The following is a 21460-nucleotide window of genomic DNA, read 5'->3' as shown; positions in this document are numbered from 1 at the left end:
TTTGGGAACTTTTGACTTCGCGAACACCATCTGCCTCCACTCGCTTATGTTGGCAGCTCACATAGAAGCTCCTGGGAGATACACACATGTGAATATGTACGAATTCGTGTACGTGCCGCGCCCCTTAGTGGTACGAAGCAACCCCCTGCCGAAACGCGAGGACAGGATGGGCTGGATACGGTTCAACAGGGGGTGAGGGACATTGTGTTACAGTTACATATTTATCGCGTAACAAATAGGCGTTCGGGTGTTATGATACCGCGTAGCTACACCACCGACTCGTTCGAGTTGTTAGTGAAACGAATAGTCGAGGGTGCAGCTGTCGTTGGTTTATTGCTTTTTATTTCCCTATAGTACATTTGTGTCGTTTTCTCACCTCTCACAATCAGTAGAAAAGTTGCTTGAGAAACCGTCTTGGATTGAAGAAACTCTAATTAAACAAATTTTTAGACTCAACATTTTAATACCACGAACCCTGTAGCACCCTATATCACTCTGTAATATTAAGAAACATTTTTCCCTGTAACGGACGAGCTAAGCTTTACATTTAACATCGTGCCACGTGAAAGGTGTGCACCATCGCGTTCTATAAATCGGATTTACTGAAGGGTTATAGACACGCACTATTTCGCGCATCCTAGATAATTCTACGCCTTGTTGCCCCTGTCCATTTTCCCTCTCCCATAATGGATTATTTTTTGTCAGCCCTCTTGGCGATGAAAACCTCGTTGAAAGGATCACGCGGCGCGGCAGAGAAAAAGATTTAACCAATGTAATCTTGCTGAGGTGATTCAAACTGTGGGAGATCGGATTTTCTGAAATTTTGAAGGAAACTCTATATCTTTGGGCACCTTGCTAATTCATAAAAAAATTCTAGAGCCCCTCTCTCCTTTCGACAACCACTTCTGTTATAAAAAGAAGAAAGTTCTACTACTAGATTATCAATTATTCTGAGCTGGCGAAAATAGGCAATATATGAGGAACAAAAAATTTGTACATCTTTACAGACCTATTTGAAATACTTTGCAGCTTTGAGATGCACATAAACCTTGTCCACGTTTTCTCATCGAGAATGCAGGGACTCAAGGCAAGGGGATCTCGACCTCAAGTCCTTCATCGTCACCAGCGGTTCGATCGTGCGTGATTTCGTCCCGGTGAATACAAATTAATCAATTATCCTCGTATTAACACCTTTATAGTTCGCCAGCCGATCTCGAGTCCTCTTTTCGCCGGTTACCTGAACGATTCTTCACGGGGACCTGGCTTTTCAAGTGGTGAGAGAGATCGTGGGACTTTGGCTGGGTCTCGCAGGTAGCCGATCGCGGACGCGTCTCTTTTCAAGTTTCCTGAACGTCCTTCTTCAGGGGACAAGAAGGGAGACGCACGCTCTCTTGGCTGCTCAAGATCGACCCTAATGAAATTGCACGCGGCGAATAGAATTACTCCCCGCCACCAATTACCCTCGCCCAGCCTCGCTAAACGCATCGTTCACGCTCCTACGTGTAACTCGCTGAAAAAAAGGTCTTTGAAATGCACGACTGTGTGCAGCGGGTAATTCGAGGAGCTTTATGATTTTGGCAACTTCTGGAGGGAGAGGTGGAACTCCTTTATCGACAAGTGGCGTGAGCCCAAGTCTTTGAGAAAAAAAGAAATGTTTGATCTTTCAGAAAATAATGAATATTAAAATTAGCAATGATATTTTGGATTAATAAAATGTCGTGGATTAAACGGGAAAATAATGAGTTGAAGCAAACGAAGGGTGAAAGTAAAACGCGATTTCGATTTCCAGTTCGTAGAAGCCACCCCTCCGCTAGGACTTTCTCGTCATCCTCAGATGACAACTCGACAATCGTGAATATGACATTCTTCTCTTCGAGAGAGGAGCCAGGGACCAGCTGATTTCGAGACAGAGGTAAATTCACTCACTAAATTCACTCACGCGTGCATACATGTACGTTAGATATTATTTCCACGCTCTTTTCAGTCGACGACGCGTACGTGCCTATTATTAAAGAGAAGCCAAGCATTTAGGGCCAGAATGTGTCTACGAATCTAGCTTCAGGACGTCTTTAGGGTGAATATAATGAAGCACGATGAAAAAGGGAACTATGATCGAGGTACTTGTACAGATCCACAGGGAATACGAAATTATACACAAACACATTTATCCAGAAATAAAATTCAATCTAGAAACATTTGACCACTAATCAAAACCGCTATTAAATTCCCATTTATCCCACCAATAAAGTCAATTCCCTCAGGTATAGATTGAAATACTAAATCCCGATTAAACGAAGATCCACTTTGTCTTACCTGAATCCAATCCTCTATGGCCCCTCCTCAGCTCCGAACAAAACCGTGCTGATGTCGAACAAAGCCCCAAGCTTTCAGATTATCCAACTAATTGCGTGCCCTTCCATCGCAGGAATAACTAGAACGGGATTACCGAGCAGGCGTCAGAACACTCGCGCAGTCACGGAAGTTCCGCAAAAGGCCTCGAGAGAATCGTGCGTTGTAATTCACGGTAGCACGATTATACACGGTTTCGTGGACAACGGGGCCCGACGGATGGCCTGGCCCGACGGGGACTGCGTGCTACCAGCGACGAGACGAAGGAGCTGTCGATTAGACGGATTACGAGGAACTTCTGGCTCCTACCGTGTCGTCGATACAAACGTTTCATCGTTCCCGCAAACAAGTGTGACGCGCCTAACCGCAACTTGATTTATTGCCCCCTGGTCGATGTTGTTTTTCCACCCCTCCGCGATAACGGTTCCTTCGTTTGGGTTTCACGATTCGGGGATATCTGTGTCGATTGTGGTAGGGCTCTAGGATTATGGGGGTGTTTTGGTGGGGGGTGTTAGGGGAGCTTGAGAGGGAGACGAGGATTTTTGCGATTGAGGTTCGTGTTGATCCCTTTGCTTCTGAAGTCCCTTAATAGTGGAAGAGTTTACAGTATTGATATTAGGGGGTTGAAAAAATTCTGAAGATAAGGGTGTCCCATTTGAGGTAATCCTGCATATATCTTTTCTATGCACTGTCTATTAGTGTTTAATGATAGATACAAACATTTCGCCAATGTAAGAAGTCTAGCTGAAGGCTTTGTGAGGATGGTAACGGGTTAAGCCAAGGCAGATTTCGTTTATCTAACGTTTGTGGCGGCAACAAAGCTGTTGTTCGACTGGGACGCGTCCAAAGAGATTTCCCCGGGGTGGCGTACAGAGGCGTGGCAAGGACTGCGAGTCAATGGGGTTTTAACGAGGAAACGGGCAATAAATCCGCTAATGAGTGTTATGCGCGCAAGCGCTAATCTATGCAACCACAACGCTGCTCCGCCCTGCTTTCTCGTTCAATGGACACCGAAGGCAACCTCTGGCTTTAACCCTTTCACAGAGGATGCTCCGTGCCGAGTTCGGCTATGAGTTCTCATTAAAAGGATTACGGATGTAAACACCGTAAATCAGAATCGCCGGTTGCTTAAGCTCTATTCAGTCGAGTGACAAGTTACGGGCTATTTCAACTTCCACACTTCTCATTTGCCACTTCTGCTAGGTACTGTTGGGTACTGTGCTTGCTTGTATGCTTGGAAAATAGCAGAAACTTCTGTGGCTAATTTTTGTCTTGGCTAATTAGAAAGCAATACATTGATCGCTCTGATGTTTTGAGAATTTGGCTTGCAAAGATTAGCTGTTCATACTAGTGGAGCTAAATTTGAAGAATTAGAATTTCAAATTGGAGAATACTACTGAAGAGTGCAACTTATGCTATTGGCCTATTGGGGGTAGATGAATTTTAAATTGAAGAGCGCTACTGGAGACGATAGAAACACTTCCCAGTTCTATTGTAAAAGATATGCATATCAGATCATGCAGATTCTGTATTCTGAGTAGAATTCAAAATAAATGAATATTACAAAAAATGTTGGATAGAGTTCAATTTTCCCTTTCCTCTTTTTTCTCACAAAATCTCGAAATACCGAGCTTACTGGCCACTGGTTTCAACCACGTTGCATAGCTGCAATAAACAAACGAAGTTCCTGGAAATTGCATAGCTGTAAGTGCATCGCCGTAGAAAGCCTCGTCGACGTCGGTACGCTGGGTATCCATGTCAAGAAGACGATGAAGAGGTTGAGGGTGAGCAGGAGAGCAACGGGTAACCCAACCCATACCGGATATGGTACCTGTCTGCACCGCCTCCACCAATTGCGACCGACGAATCAGACGCATATCCGCCTGGCTAGGTGTACGAATCGGGCGGAACCACTTTCTACCCTTCTCTTCCTCTCACCAACATCTCCCTCTCTCTGCACTCTGCTCTCCCTCTGGCTATCAGGCTCTCCCTCTCCCTCCTCGAGAATCTCCTCTTCCGGCTGTACAGTCACGTCTCCTTTCGGATCGTCTCCCTCCTCGAGGCTCAAGGAGTAGCCCCTGGACACGCTGCAGCCTCTCTGCAGGCTTTTCGTTCGTCGATACTCGTTGTTCCATCGAATCGTCAACCTCCCAGTCGAGGAGATAACAGAGGACGGTGTATTCGATAGTCTAGAGATAGTGTAGAGATGATAGAAGAGTGTCGAGGCGACACCTTGAGCTTGCTGATAATTTTCATTTCCATTTGTCTCAGTGGCTCTGCAGGTGAAAATGCTTCTCAAAAGGCTTAAGGTTCATCTGCTCCAAATAGGGTCGCGCTTGCGCTTTAATCTCTAAACGTGAGTACTAATTCCCACAGACATTCCCCCGAGGTCTACTCTAATTAGCAGTGGCACGAAGCAACTAATTTCCTCGAGTGAAAAAGGTGGCGACCCAACTAGACAACAGATCCTTCAGAATTACCCCAGTAAACGATCGTTTCGTCACGCTCGCGCTTGCTAATCCGTTCGACCCAATTCATCGAGGCTTTACCCGAAGGAAATTCGACACGGGTGTTATAGGTGCTCCCCGTGTTCGACGAAACCGCGAGGCCCCCCGAGCCAAGAGGCAGAGGAGAGGGAAAAATAAAATGAATGAAGAGAAGCGCTCTTATTTGACCCCGGGCCCATTGCGCGAGTTAACAGACCGCCGCGATCAGTTGGGGTCACGCGAGTCGCCACCCCAATTCACCTAATGGGGACAAATATCATAATTGCTGCTACTACTGCTGCCTCTTCTTTGCTAAGCATCCAAATAAATTGATGCTTTCTTGCCTGTTTGCTTTTGACCACGAGGTGCTGCCTCGAGACACCGATTTTCCTTCTTGCTTCGGGTCAAAGGGTATTTTCTAATACGTAGATTGGCGATTGGAGAATAACTAGCAGAGGTGATTTACACCTTCAAATACCGTGGCAGGATTTCAGCTTCTCGATTTCGATAAAAGCTTCGAAGATCATTAGTAGTCTACATGGTACTCCAAGTGTTAATTAGTTACTCTATTATCGCGAATTCTAGGAATTCTATCAATCTACTTTTTACAGAGGAATTTTAGAGTCTCCAGGAGAAGGGGAACAAAGAGTTCCGCGGCAGTTTCAACCTGATGTGGGCGAACACCGCGCAGATATCCACTTGACCCGCGTCCCGACGGTATATTTATCCACCTAAGGTCTGTGGTGTCAACACGAGTCAACAATGGTCAATAAGCGATCAAGTGACCTCGCGGCCTACGCCAATCGTCGTCGAGCGAGTACACGATGTTGCTTAGCGGTGCTGAAGACGAAAAAATCAATCGATGGGTTCGATCAGCATTTGCTCGAATCCTTCGAAAACAGGAGAGGGGATCGATCGTCCTCGGCTCGCAAACGAAGCTGTTCGCGAAGCTGGAACGGATTTGTCGGGGTTTCAGGCCGAACAACTTAACCTCGCGGCGCGCATGGTGTCAGCGGTTCACATTAATTCAGTCGAATTAATCGTGAGCGTTGCCGCGACGCGCAACCCTGCTCCGTAGCACGGATTTATTGAATCAACCGGTCGAATGGTTCATTGGTTATGTCACCGACTAATTTCGTGTCTCCTGCGACTGGAGACTTCCCCGTTCTTACTCTGCTCCAGGGAGTGACAACATTTCTACTCAGCCTCAGATCTAACGAAGAATAGTCTCTTAAAAAATTAAGAATTACCTTATAGAAGCAGTACAGAATAATCAGAACCGTGGAACTAAGCATTTGTCACAATGTCAACTTTACCCACACCCCGACGGTGTCGATCTCGTCTCGTTTCACAGTTAACCATCGATTAACTTGGCGACAGGGCAGTATTACCTGTCGCAGGGTAGCATTTAAACGATATTCATTACGTAAACGCAATATTAGGTATCGGTGGCTTTAACCATCGTTGGGGAGTAATTTCTCGTGTTTTGCATAGCCGATCAGAAGACACACGCGAGCAACTGGGGATGGGAGGGCCGAAGGTGGAGTAGCGTAGAGGCTAGAGAACACCTTGCGAACACAGGAGTCGTCAGCGATCGCAGCTGCGAGCTCCCACGACCCCATCGCCAATTCATCAATGATTCAGCCGGAGAAGAACGACCGACGTTACCGATTGTCGTGAAACCGTAACCCGCCAGACCGCCGCTCTGACTGTTTTTCTCAGAGCCGCTGACCGAGGGTAAAGGAACTTCGATCATCGATCGCTCGGCATGCAACGCCTCTCGAGTCTTCAGAGATCCTGGACTATCATCGATTTTCAATTCTTTAGGTGCCTCCATGATATTTCCAAATTTTCAAATCCTGATATCTTGAAATCTTGGAATTTTGAAAATTTGAAAATTTGAAATCTTCAAATATTCAAGTCTTCGAATCTTCCAAAAATTTGTCATGCTCAGAGTATCCTTAATTAATGTCTCGTCAATTAATGACCTCATACCCCAAAAGCTAGTTCTAAGCAGAGTAAAGGATCGCGTGGCGATTTAGTCGCAAATCAGTCGACCAGGAAATTAGATTCGCGGAGCTGGATCATCGCGATAAGGTCAGCCGACGATTTTCATTAGCGACCAGTTCGTTTTTAACAGCGGCTGAAACGCGAGCGTGTGCAGTTGATCTCCTACGCGGCCGAGGAAGAAATCCGGACTAGGCCGGTCCTGGCCGCACCAGGTCGGACCAGTCTACCACGTGAGAATCTCCTGCAAAACGATTGCGTACGCGCATTCCATCCATAGGATAAGAGGGAATGGGTCGAGATTAGCTTCTTAACGGAATAGATCTCTCTTCGTCGAGGCAGCCTTGGTACCCCTATTCCTCTGTCATCCTTTCTTCTCTATTCTCGCTTCACGAGACCAGGATCCAGCTGACTTTCTCGATGTCCATGAAGGTTATCGAATGCGACAATATCCGACGAATTAATCTGCCTTGATTCGGGGCCTGTTGCAGGGTGGTTTTAAATGGAAATTCTTATGGAATTCCAGTCATGGCTTTTTCGTTTAATCGAGAAATAAACTTGGGGAATATTGAATTATCGTGAAGCATTGTTGTGATTGGTAGAACCTTTGAATATTTAAAAAATTTAAGATGACAATTTGTTTACTTCAAAGATATAGATAGGTATAGTGTTAGAAACACGTTTGATAGGGCCGAAGAAGTTGTTTAGTGGTAGTAATCTAGGACTGTGATATAGCTGCGACACGCTTTAAAAATAACACGGCAGGTTGGTATAAGATAATAAGTCCGACGCGAACTTTTTGTTGAGTTTCATCAACTGCGACAAATAAGAAAACAATTGATACCAGCGATACTGTTCCAGATACACTGGCCTATGAATGCACACAAAAATAGTCGAGGACTCTTCGATTTACAAGTAACAGAAACGCTAAGATCACTCTAGAGCATTATATGTCGAGTTTTATTACTTCCGAGTCCTATTCAGAGCCTAAAATTTACTTTTTACAATCACGTGTAAGCTGTCCAAATGAGAACTTGATGAACAAATTTAAAGATGCCACAGGCCACTTTCATATTTTTCGTTGCACCCTAGCAACTCAGAAACGGGTTGAACTCTGAAGACTGCTAAAGGAATCCAGTTCCCCGGTCTTTATTCCCAATTACATCTGCCAGTGCAACAGAGGGCCAGTCGTTCCCCATATTATTAGCCTCGATCATCGACGTGCATCTAGAAAAGGAGCTTATCTGAGCTGGCCGTCGCGATTCGCACAACTCTATCTAACCATCTTAATACCAGAATTCTATGAACGCGCATTGAATGCTTCCGTCGGGCGAAACGTCGTGTAAACATCGCGCATAGGTCGTTCTCCGACCCCGCGTGTCCTGCCCTACACGATTCCCTTCGGCTTTCCCTTCAGGTTTCCCTTCAGGTTTCCCTGGCAGAGCGTGACCGTGGCTACCTACACGCCACTCGATGTATCAATGCCATCGATGCGACAATCCAAATATTTGCTAGTAAGATTAGCTACTCTACCCGTGGCCCGCACCGTTTCCTGTTACTATTTTTTCCTGCACCCCTCTCCTCCTACCCCTTCGCCCTGTGCTGTCTACGAACGTGTCCTCGGCATCTGCTCCCTCGCGCGCTCTCTCACGCAGCTTGCTCCAACGCTACTGTGTGTCTTTATTTTCATAGCTATTCGCCTCGTTGACAGGCTTCTTATGAACACCTTTTTTTAGGGTATTTTAACTCCGATGGGAGCGGAGTTTTCTTCGTTCTGGGTGATGGGGTTGATTAGAGAGTGTAGGCGTTACTTGTGATGCTTCAAACTTCTCTTTAGACACTTGCTATGTTAACACTCGAGGCTTGAAATGACGTATCAAATAAAATTAGAATTTTTGGGCGAATTTGGGGATCTTGAAATGTAAAAACTTTTCAAACTTTCAAATATTTAAATTTTCAAACTTTCAAATATTTAAATTTTCAAACTTCCAAACATTCAAATTTTCAAACTGTGAAACTTTTAAATTTTCAAACTTTGAATCTTTCATGTAGGTATCTCTTCAAGTCAAAGACAATTTCGTTGCCCTTTTCTCAGCATGCCAGCACAGCACAGTATCACGTTACTTAATAGATATTTTATTCCTCTATCGCGCGCCTCCCATCGCTGTTTATAATACAAATACGCGTGCATTCATGCTCCGTTCATGGCGTCGAGGAGCAGTTCCGGTGCTGGTAGAGCCGGTTTCCCTGTCGAACTCTTTTCCGATTAACGAGATAATGGCCGCGGTAATCTCAAAGGGCGATCTTATTGCGCGTTAAAGCCGAACAACGACCAGGTGGTTTCTCCTGCGTGCTTCGCCTTCAAAGGACCTTCTCCTTATGGCTGATCCTCGTCGTTTTCACGGGCTAAAACGATTTAACGAACGCGGAAAAAAGCGAGGACTGGTCTCGCAGAGAGGACGTGAAAACTCGTTCGCCCTCGCCGTCTCTGGATCAAAAGGATTGCTGCCGCGCAACCGCGGGATTCCCATTCAAACGCTCGGAAAAATCTCCTTCGGGGTTACCGCAAACTCCTTTCGCCCTTTGACAGGCTTAGCCCGCGGAATTGTCGCGTGAACGGAGGAAGGCAAGGTGATTGTCTACCATCTGGAGAACTTGTGGAACAGTGGATCATCTAAAATGCACTAGAGTGCTTTGGATATGAATACTTTACTACTATTGACAATAGTGCAACTTTCGCTAGCAGAATTTGTCTATATTTTCTGTACCTAAGAATCAATTGAATAACCCAAAGCTCAATATTTTTCTACATCCACGTGAATCTAAATTAACCAAAGCTAGTTCCATTTAAAATTAAATTCTCTCTGCATGCCTACCTACTCTATTTAAATACACAGCGCCAAAGTACATAGGACTAATACCCAAGTATATTTAACAAATTCCTCAGAATCCCCTCAATAGATCACTCCACCGACAACAACAATAAAACTCTGATTTATCCCCGAGAGCCAGGTTCGAGCAGAGTGTTCCGTTTCAAACGGCAGCCTAATCTGATTACGTCGAAAGTGGCGAATTTCGGCGGCTTTTGGGTTCGATTGACCGTGGTAGGAGTTGTTGTTGCCTGTTCGATCTATAATTCTAAGTTGGCCCGATGAATACGCTCGCACGGCGGGACACGTTGAACCCGATGAAGGGTCGAAACGAAAGCGGATACACACGTAATCGTTCCTGTCTCGACATCAGCAGCTGTCACTGTTTGTTGGTTTGCGCCAGGGATTACTTGAAAATAGATCGTGGGTCGACCACGTCGAAATCCAACACCAATACGTTATCCGTATTAATGATTACGCCTAGATGCGTCCTAGATATGCGTAGCAGAATATGGAAGCGCTTTGAACCTAAAGTCACATCCTCGCGTGCGTGAAACTCGGAGCAGAACCTACGATTACCCTATACGTACTTGTTTCTATAATATGACTGTACTACGTAGAAAACCTGGAAGAAAGTTGAAGTACACTTATGCATAATAAGATCAAAATAAGCAGGTTTAAGCTGTAGCTTTCCATTTTTAATTTTCCCCGTCCAGAGAAAAATACTAGAAACTTTGAACATTGAATCAATTCCGCTGAAGAGCCTTAAGCCACGATTCCACGTGAAGAATAGTTTACTAGTTTTCTCTATACTATCATCGACTACCAATTTCTTCTCCCCCAACTTTGGATCGAGTTTCCAAAGCAGTTGGCCCTATCTTTGTCTCGCAGACTTTTCCACTGTCAGCCTCGAAGGGTTAAGCTCGTACCTTGGTTGTCCCCCTTGTCTCTCGATGCTCGCCCCGCCTCAGGAGGGCCAGCTTCCGTTTCCGGATTGGCACGTGAACCACGAGGACCTTGAAGAGGATATAGGTTGTCGTGGTAGCACTTAGGCACGTGGTGTCTGCGCTCGAAAGACCGTCGGAGATCCAATATGCTTCCATTATGGATCTCCGCTTCGACGCTGCTTGTCGCGGGAACACCAGCGGAGCCCTCTTCCACTTCGATTTGTTTTTCGAAGGGATCCCGTGTCGCTGACCATTGTTCTTCCGGGGAAGATCAACAGAGGTGAATAGGTGCTCCAGCGCGTGGATGAGTTGACATATGGTTACATAGGCTCGACTATCTTTTCTTCTATTGACAATGGTCTCCTGTTTTACCATATTTGGTTTCACTGCCTTTGAAAAAATGTGAGTTCTGTAATGGAGAGTTGCGAATTATTTACAGTAGAGTTTTTAGAAAATAACGATTCTTCAAATTGCTTGAATAAATAATGAAAACTGGGGCTGAGGATGGCAGGAAACACTTCGTTTATTCCCCGTTAGAATCCTAATTCCACGGTGACACGTGTCGACAGGAGCTAAAGGCGTGTTTTCACAGCACACGTGTCGCAGAATCTGGCGTTTCGTGTGGTAACTGAAAAAATAGTGGCAGAACTAATTATGTAAATCCTTGTCGTTGCGTCTCTCTGTTGAAGAGCTCGACAATACGCAGGACCGAGTGTCGGCTGTCTTATCAAAATACTCCAGGAGAAAACGTGCTCGAGGCACGTACTTGACCACGTGTTGTGCCACTGTGAATCTCGCCTTAACCAAACTTCGACGGATTGCTTGAAAAATCACGTCGCCTGCTTACCAACTAATTCTCGAGATCGAAAGACAAACAACTCCATTCTTCTCATTGTTGTTTTATCGTATCACCCATTCTTCGCATTTCGCCACGTGGAAGCGCGGCTTTATATCAAACGGAGATAGAACTGATTAATGTTTCCGAGGTGGAAGGGATACTTGATTGTTCATTTCTTCGATCAAGGAAAGTTAATGGCGATTCGATAAGAAACAAGACCTTGAAAGGCGTAGTCCATCGCGTATTGCGTAAAAAAGGTGGTGCGAAGATCCCGCAGGGATATCGTTGCATCTCGATTGGTGACTGTTAATTACTTGGGCGAGACTTTCCGAGCCTCTTTTTAATCGATCGTCTAATTCCGCGGCGTTGAAAGAACAAATTTTACGACGACACGGAGACTCATTACGTGGCCAGCCTCACGGCTGTATCCCGCGGCGTCTCATGTGTGTTCACCATTCGGCCAGGTGTCGGTTCTCGTCCACCAGGGGTCCTAGCGTTAACCATCCTCCAGATCGTTTCGCTTCCAGCGTCCTTCTTTTACTCCTCTTCGCCCATAGGAGAGGGATAACCAGAGCGTATGTTCGATCTCGAATTTTCCTCCCAAATATCGCTCACGTATGACGTCCCAGTTTCATGTTAACGTCAACCAATTCGTGACATCGATAATCCCACGTTTGCGTCAATAGAAAGCAGACATCCTTATAACACTCTAGCTGTCGTTAATATTGAATTAAACTCGATCCACGTGTCTGCTTTTATCTGCGTTTATCAATGTATACTTTTCTTCAAGTACAATATTATTCAGTCAATCGTACACATGAGTTATAGTCTTACCCACGTATTTTACCAACCCAATCGAGAACGTGTGAAAAACAGCAAAAGCTACTGGAAACAACTCGACGAAACAAACACTTGGAACAGTCACTTCTTTATCATTTTCTTACACGTGTCCAATTAAAAACTCCTTGAAATGTAATCTAGCAGGTAGCACGATTATGTTGCCAGCGTATGCTTCGTCCGACAGCTTCGAACTCAGTAAATTATTTGTAATCGCCTCGTTAAAAAGCATCGAGGGATAGGTAGGCTGCAGCGGTAGCCGGATTAACGTCCCGTAATTCATAGAGGCCGATAGCGGAATAGTGCCGGTAATTCGCTCGGTCATTAATCGTCCTGTGCAGGATTCTGGGCGTAATTGCGTTCCCGCGCCGGTTTGCAACTTAATTGCACCGCGGGCAGGAACCATGCGCGGGAATTGGCCGGATGCTGGTTCCGTCCTCGTGAAAAACGCAGTGACCGCGGGAGCCAGGACGATCGAGATCCGCTAGTCACGTCTTCTAATTAAGATCTCACGAATCAAACGCACACGCGATCCCAATATGCTCCTACAGGATACTATTCTCTGATAATTATCCGCTTCGAGTGAATCGATGGTCTGGTTCAGCGTGGCCTAGTGTTTGCATCCCTTCTGTGATTAAGATTTCTTTGTGGCTGATTAGAAGACTCCCCCCGAGTGTGAATATTAAAATATTCATTTATTTTTGTTTTTCTTTCGAAGGCAATTGTCTTTGATAAGATGGAAGTGGCATTGAAGTCTCCATGGATGGTAGCTAAGCGATTTTAAGACCCAGTCTGTACTAACTCATGTAGATATACCCAAAAATTAGTACCTAATCAGTTTAGAGTATTTTTAATCCCCGAATTTTATACAGTCCTGCAACACTGAATGACAAAATCTGAGAAAAATTGGTAGTAAAGGTATTAAAGGGTAGCAACGAGGACAAATGCGACGAGGCACCGTAGAAACACTTATCGTCCTTAATCGATACGGTCTACAAAGCATATTGAATCGCTAAAGTTTGTATCCTGGCGATAGCAGCGACGAAGGGAGGTCGAGGAAGGGAAAACGCTGACAGAAAGAGAAACTGCTGGCTATATAAACGCGCGACGAAATAAAAGAAGAAGAGGAGGAGGAGTAGCAAGAGAACGGAAAGGCCATTTCTGCGAGAGCCAATTACGATCTGACTTGGCGTGTAAAGGGCAATCCTATTTGCATAACGCGTCGCGCGAGTTACCGCCACGAGAGCACGATATCTCCATTACGCGCTCTTCCTCCTCGTTCGTCCCTTTTCCTTTTTTCTCTCTCCTCTAGCTCCTCCACGGCTCTTCCTCTTTTGCCTTATTCCACGGCTGCCGTAGATCAAGTCCCGCTGGGCTTTTCGACTCACTGGTTATTTATTGAAACCGGTGACCACGGAGAGCGGTCCACATTGCCAGACGGAGACATTTTGCTTATCCATGGATAGCGGAATCTAATTGACTATCGTGACTGTTATTCACGCGAAAATTAACGAAATCTAAATCTGGTGCTCATCAAATTCACCAAAGTACTTATTAAAAATTCTAAGTGTAAACGGAGCAGAAAGTAGAAAGGCTATCCCAGCAAGTGGTAAAGGAGGAAGACCCTTTAGGGATTCCCAAATGTTTCGCGTAAAACATTTCGTTTAAGGCGGTTCTGTTTACAGGTGTAGGCAGCCGAAGCTCTCCCACTCTGTTCATCATCTTTCGCCGTTTCTCAGGCCCGTTCTTCGCGACGGGCGGTCATCAAGGTCCCCCATTTCTTATGACGTCATTTATTCTCGATCCTCGATCCATGCGAGCCCGTACGAGCGAGCCACGCTCGCGTGTAGATCCACGCTAATTGCAAACAGATTTATTAGCCCGGGGATTCTCTTGGAATTTAATACGATTCTGCGTAGCAGACAAGGGAAGATCGGAAGCCATTTCGATGGACCACGAAACTGTTTTCCTCATGATTGGAACTTGCAATTAAATAGAATTAAACGCAAATAGTAGTTTCAAACGAGACAAAGATCTATCAAAAAATTTGTATTTTTTAGACATTTTTACTGCCCACTTTTATATTTGCAAAATACGCTCGCCCTCGAAAACAGCACCGTAATCAGATACGCCTGGGTCATGCATCGGCGTGCATACCTGCATGCCAGAAAACTTCAGCGACGAAACGAGAGGGGGCGAGAGCACGCGAGACGAAGAATGTTAGTGGGGGGATATTAAATGGAGCTGAAAGACCGCGGGGCCAGCGCGAGAAAAGGAGAAAACGCGTGGTGAAACGGGACAAAAGGGAAAAGGAAAGAGAGAAGAGACGAGCATTAACGTCTTTGATGTGCCGCGGAGTCGAAGATGGGTCTTCTCATGCCCCGAAGGCTCACGGGTTGTCACTCAAGCTCTACAAGGATGAACCATCGAACTGTGCAGTTTCGAAGATTCCCTACCTTCTCGTTCGACCGCTGTTCAACACCAAGGTCATCGATCTTCACCTCCTGGCATATGGATATGCGCTATATTTGCCTCGGAGGAAACCTGTGACCTTTGAACCTGCTGAACAGACCTTTCTCAAGGAACTCTAAAAACTGTGTGCTCGAAAATCAAACGAAACCCCATGGAAAAGGGTCGACTGAAATCGAATCCCTTTCCTCAGAGGAATCCCGAAAACGAACCGTATCCTGGAAGACCTCGTTCCCATTCTGAGAGTTCAGACGTGCAGAGATCGCTGCTCAGAGGCGCGCAGAAGCAGGAAACGGGGGGCTTAGAAGCGGGGCAGGTAACGCGCTGATAATTGGGTCGTAATAAATTAATTCGCTCACAAAGCGCGCGGGACCAAAACAACGGGGAGGCTTCAATAGAGTCTGGCATAAAACTGTGCGTCTTTTGCGCTGGCTCTGGCCCGTAGAAACTGGGAAAAGAATGAGCAGGAGGTCGTGTGGGTGACAGAGCCGAGAGAGAGAAGAGAGAAACTGGCGAGGGGGCCTCAGGAGGCTCCGTCTTCTTGAAGAACCACGCTTGGCCCGGCTGAAGGCTGAAAGCTGAAAAGACGTCGGGCGCGGCACGGGTCTGCTTCGTCAGGGATATAAGGTTACTTGTGGGAAAGATGCCCACGTCTTATTATGGCTTGTTTTGAGCTCTACCAACTCTTTGGTACTATAATTACGCGGTTATTGATAAGTCGATCAGGTTACCGTCGTGCGAACCACTCTTCTAGCGCGCACACAATGTTCCCTCTAAGCTGCTCCTTGCCTCGGTCGACGGGACAATGAGCGGCAGGACGATGTCCTGCGGCCGGATGATCGTCGCTGGATACCTCCTTCGCCCCTTTTTGCCCCTTTTTCCCCTTTTTGCCCTTTTTCGGACAGACCGACGGAATTTCACCCTTCGCGAGAGCTCGCGGCGCGAGTAGTTCGGCGGAATAAAGGGACAGTAGGAGCAAACGTTTACCGAGACGTGGAAATCGAAAATATTTGTGGTATGCAAACAGGTTAAATACTAGCTATTCTTGAACAGAGAATGTTGACGCAAGAATCTGCGACCTGAAGGATGCTCCCTGGAAATGATGGATGTTCCTGCCACGCAGACGACACGTAGGAACATATTTCGGCTTCTATTCTAATCTGATAGATAACTATGCGATAACTCGTGGTACCTGCAGCAGAGCTTTGATATTCTACCTTTCGAGGGTTCCTTGAACTTTACCTGTCTCTAAAAAATTATCAAGGGAAACAGATTCAAAATGAGTGAGAATAGAAATGGGAGACACTTTCAGAAATTTTGAACAAGAAATATATATTGAGTAGATATCGATTCAAGAAGTAATGATGAACAGAGCCACCTGAAGGGAGGGACTGTTCCTTAAAAGAGCAGGTAGCGAATCCTTAGCTAGATCCGCCAGGTGCACCTTTGTTTCTCATTAATCAACGTCCGTCTGGACAATTAATCGAGAAGGATCAATGTTTTGGCAGTCGGCTTCGCTTACGCATCGCGTTGCTAACGTAGCCAGCGATGGCCTAACTTTCTGAGTCTACTTTCCCCCCTAGCAAATATTTCATAATTAATTCTATTTTTTTTAAACCACAAACAATCTCTAAAGCTCCCAAATTATAACTATTAACACTGCAAGCTAAAAAACGAAGCGACGTGGAAACGAGAGGACAGAGCAACAAGTCCACGAACAAATTGTCAGGAAACAGAAACAAGGTGTTCGTTCGTTGGTCTCTTTCCGGCAGCAGGCCTAAGACAAAACGGTCTCCAGAAGAAAAGATCATCAGTCACCGCGCGGCCGATTTTGCCCCCGATAAATTCATAAATTCATTCCCAGTACATGTCGACAAGAAGATCGGAACTCGGCGACGCCACCCGCTGTCTGACCATCTACGAACACGATCTATATGCTATCTACATACGTAAATAGCGTGATCTTCGAGCGGAGCAGAATCTGTCGTGGCACTTGTCACTCTCTCAGACCTGTTCGATACTGCTTCCTAAACCACGCCGCGAACGTTCTCCGTAGATCGATCAAACTGTGATCACAATGGAGATAAACCCCCTCTACCTCGGTTATTGTTCTATACGAGTTTGACGCGTCAACAAAATTTCGTTCAACCCTCAGGTGGAGATATGAGGACCTTAGGACAATATATCTTCCTTTAAATTAGTAGCGACTGTAGTGATTTATATGAAATGCAATATTTATTAGATTTCTCTAATCACGGTAATCAGTGGTCGACTCGAGTTCGCGTACGTATTAAAGATTGTCACTTGTTGGAAAATTGTACAGGTTTTCTATAGCCTCAGCTCACCAGTCGAGGGTTAAGCAGCGAAGGTTGCCAAGCGCATGTGACGCAAGTTGCTCTCACAAAGGGGACGTGTTCTTAAGACGCGTTCTACCTCCGTCTTTGAAAGCGACAACACGTGAACCCGGAATAAAAAAACGAGTAGCGATCGGCGCCTTTGACACCTTGCCTCGTACAAGCTTACTCGAGCGAAATGGTGCTTTCAGGTCAATGCGGCCTCTCTTGGTTTTCCACGTCGCGATCTTTTCCTGGTCTTGGGAAATCTTACGTCTAGGTAAACGGTCAAGCCTCAACTTTTACCCTTGCGGTTTGAGAAAACGTGAGAAACGCTGTTTTCTGCATAAGCCTGCAGGGTCGAAAGCACCTAAATTGCCTATTCCTGAAGTAGGTACAAATTCGCAAGGAGCATCCACCTGTAAAGCTTCACACATATAAAAGTACTAATATTTGAATGTACCCATATCTTTTATGACTGCTCATTACCACATTCCCAATCGCAAACATTTCCTCAATTAATTACTCGGCTTCTCAGCGAAACTTTCTCCCGACATTCCAGGAATCAGATCCTTCTCACGTAAATCGGATTACTAATTAAACTATCAGGTGGATACTCCCACGACCGAGAGAAAAAGGCCCCGAAGAATCGTGAGAGTAGATCGTACCAATCCGTACGATCTGACATCGGTGCCAACATAGTGGTAGGTATCTTGTCAACATACCTTTCGTTCCGACTCCATCGCTGAAAGAACGATGATCGCATAGCCAGCGAGGCGGGGGTGTCGCGTCGCATAATGTGCACGAGAGGGTGTCCAAGGTGTCCGAAGGGGGTTGGAAAAAAGATGAAAGGCGCCGACAGAAAGATCCCACGACAGCTCTCGCTTCGAGGCACAATGGATGCTCGTGATTTCGGTTCCTTCGCCGGAAACTGTCGGCCACCTGCTGCTGCGCTTGTGACTTTATTTGCGGTGTCCTTTCCTCTACTCGATTCACCTTCCTTTCCCCATTTCGTCTTCTGGATTCAACCTGTAATCATATGACACGGCTGAAGTAAAGGTGAGTTGGGTTACTAATATTGAGACATCGTATTTGAGGCAATATAATGTGATGGAGTAGTCTTTGTGTTAGGATCTACTACTAACGGTAGTTAGGGGTGAGTGAAATTGGATCAGGTATAATTTGAGCAGCTACTGCTCAGCAGGGTTCACCAAATTTCATCATATTCACTGACGGTGGAGAGGTATTTGCAGTGAAATTTTAAATTGATCCTCGGTACTCGATAGCATCGATTGTGCTCCCAAATGGAGATATCTCGTGTCCCCCTGTCTCCTTCCAGAGTAGGTACCCAGGTTTCACGAATCACCGATTTTTGGGGACGTTTCGTGTTGACGCAGAGGCGTAAGTGGTTTACCTATTCATCTCTGTTCACCCTCTCCCTCTTCCATAAACAGAAAATTCAATGTGATCGCGTTTACGAGGACAGTCGGTGCTACCAGTGTTCACGTGATCAGTAGAATAAATATTTTCTATTCTTACGCTCTTCCGGTTTCCCTGAGATCTCCTGGACTCTGTTGTGGAGATATGCAGCGCACAAATTCGAGTTGGAAAGCTATGTAGAGCGATTGGGGATTGACAAATCCTTTGAGGACGATTTATTCACCTTCTATCAACTTGCTCGTGGACTTGTCGTTTCAGGGCTGCCTATTTTTTCGAGTAGCTATTTTAGGGTGCTCCTAACTCTAAAAGTACCTAATTCTATTTTCAGCTCTAAGGTACCTGTTTCCTGGAAAGCCTAATTTTCAAGCAAACTTCGAAAAATATTGTGTAGTTTCAAATTTAAATGACTATCATTTCTATTGTACAGATGCTATACAAAAGTTCCTCTGTCCAAAATGCCTGAATACCAAAGGAGTGAACTCGTGTAACGCATATTGCCTTTCAATTCAAGTAGGCTCCGATACGCCGACATATTTATCTGTTTTATCAACAGACGTGGCCACTAGAATCGACGTGCACGGTGAACCGACAATATTCCGAGACAGGAGACCATGGGTTTGTGGGATCCAATGGCAGACGCACAATGGTCCGAATGACTTGCCATAACTGTACTTGCCCGAGCCACAATTTACCGCGTCAATTCGAGTGCTCCGATACGACCGAACTGTTCGACCTAAAGCCGCGATCCCACGTGTCGAACTCGCTGCACTATGATCCAAATATTTTCTAATTCTTTGTCTACGATATCATGAACACAGTACCACTATTAATGAACTAAGGAACTCTATAATAAAATTGTAAAAGATAGAGAAGACTCGTGTTTATTTTTTTTAAGTCTGAGATCACTATTTTAAGCTATGAATGAAAACAAAAATTTGTAATGGAGCATAGGAGTAGAATAATAGATATAAATACCCCTAAATTAGTGAAGTAATCAAGAAAAGTAGATCACCCTTTAGATATTATTTCAAAGGATAGCAAATGATAAACCGAGCCGAGAGTATACACCTGAGGCCCGAATGGACCACTCAGAAACGATATCCGATCACCAACTCCATCGACAGCGACATAATCGTCGTTTCTCGGCCATTCGAAGGCCACCTTTTTTTGCATCGAATTAGAGGAACAGATAGAAAGGGCTCGTTGCAAGTCGTACAAGAAGGAAACGCGTAACGCATACCAACCTGGCCGATGTATCAAGCCGCGAGCATTGTGCGTCCCGAACAGGTTTCGTCTGACAGTTTTATTGGAGCGTGAGCGAGTGTCACGCATGTAATGGAGGCATTGTAACGCCCGGCCGAACGAATAATGCTCCTCAATGTCTACGTGACGCAACGTCCCCTTTGAGGATTCCTCCTCGTTTCGTTTCGTTTAGTTTCGTTTGGCTGCGCCGTTTCGGGCTTCGTTTTCACTTCGGGCCCACGGTGATCGGCAACCTCCACGTGCGAGCGGCCACAAAGAATGATGCGGGTGTCTGTCCCGTCTGATAATTCCATTAGCCTGATGTCGCTGACGCTGACAGAGCAGATTGATTCGATATCGGGACGATATCTCCGCCCCGAACGAACGAGAAGAGTCACGCGCTTCAGATACGAGGATCCAGTGTCGAGAGATACTGGCTGGAACTCACCCCTTGCCTCTCGTATTCTTCTCAAATCTCTTTGCACAGATTTTCTGCAAGTCGTGGACTTTCACCAATCGGACGTTCCTGTAAGAACCATAATTTATCAATCCACTGGTTTGTCATTACACGATAATCGCGATATATCTTATACTAAACGAAACAATATGGTATGGTAAACGAACGCCATAAGAGAAAGTTGTATTAAATATATCAATGTGAAATCACTTAAGTAGTAAAGACAGATTCCAACTAATCCACCTCATCAGGTTCAAGATCCTCAAGACACAATTCTAAGAATTCCAAAATTCCTATACTCAAAAGACTTCAATTGCCCATCCTTGTAGCAACAGAGAAATGTTAAAAACTTTATAGAGAGAGATTCCAAGGATCAAGTACTTTCCAGGTCAAGTTCAAAGCGTCCAGTCAGCGTCGAAAACAACAAATTCCGGCTGTTTGTCACGCGTAAGAAGCAGAGTCGAGGGCCCCGCCGTTCGCCCGTGAAGAATGTCCGTGTGTCCGCGACGTCGCCGTGAAAGGATAATCCGTCAGCGGGCCTCCTCTCCTCATCCAGAGCGGAGGAGCTAAACGCGAGCATATAGGAGGCAATGCTCTCCCTTTTCCTCTGGCACGTTCTTTTACGCCGCCTCCATTTTAATCCTCCGTGTGATTGCACGCCCGATACCAGCTGAAACGCTCACGTGGAAGGAAGAACGAGCGGCGTGTATGCGAGCCTGACAGACCGTAAACCCTTTACCAGCTGCGGGGGGTTCCTCGAGACTCCCTCTCCCTTTTCTTCTGTTTCTGCCTCCTCGTCTTTCATCTTACCACTACTTCTTTGCACCAATCTCTTCTCGCTTTCTTTCCCCTCGTTTCTTCTCACTTTACCTCGTACTCAAGATACTTTTCCTGGAAACTGCATTTTCTAACACATTCGAGACCAGTGGGTTTTGCCAAGACTGTCCTCAGCGGCTAGCAACAGTCTAGCACAAAAATGACTAGGAGTTGTGACCCTGGGTAATGAGGAGAACTGTCCTTTGACCCAATGGGTGGGTCGTCATCGGACTTGAACGTGTTAATGTTTCAATAGAACAATGAAGGTCTAGATTTTAATTTCCCTTGATTCCCTTTTCCCCAAATTTTCCTTCGTCTGCTTTTATTACCCACGTAAAAGATCTTTTCCACCCATCAGCGTCGAATGGT

General features: G+C 45.6%; 1 long non-coding RNA gene across 1 annotated transcript in view; it reads right to left on the bottom strand.

The window, feature by feature from the left end:
• LOC143182520 (uncharacterized) overlaps nucleotides 1–20086 on the bottom strand; it is a 37836-nt gene extending 17750 nt beyond the window's left edge. The window contains exons 1-2 of the long non-coding RNA XR_013002464.1: nucleotides 19821–20086; nucleotides 17862–18165 (exon numbers count right to left, since the gene is read on the bottom strand). This is a non-coding gene — a long non-coding RNA (uncharacterized LOC143182520). The remainder of the gene's footprint in view (nucleotides 1–17861; nucleotides 18166–19820) is intronic.
• Between the last annotated feature and the right edge of the window lie 1374 nt (nucleotides 20087–21460).

This window comes from Calliopsis andreniformis, chromosome 8 (assembly GCF_051401765.1).
Source record: "Calliopsis andreniformis isolate RMS-2024a chromosome 8, iyCalAndr_principal, whole genome shotgun sequence".
NCBI lineage: Eukaryota > Metazoa > Arthropoda > Insecta > Hymenoptera > Andrenidae > Calliopsis > Calliopsis andreniformis.
This window is presented reverse-complemented; position numbering and strand designations above follow the sequence as displayed.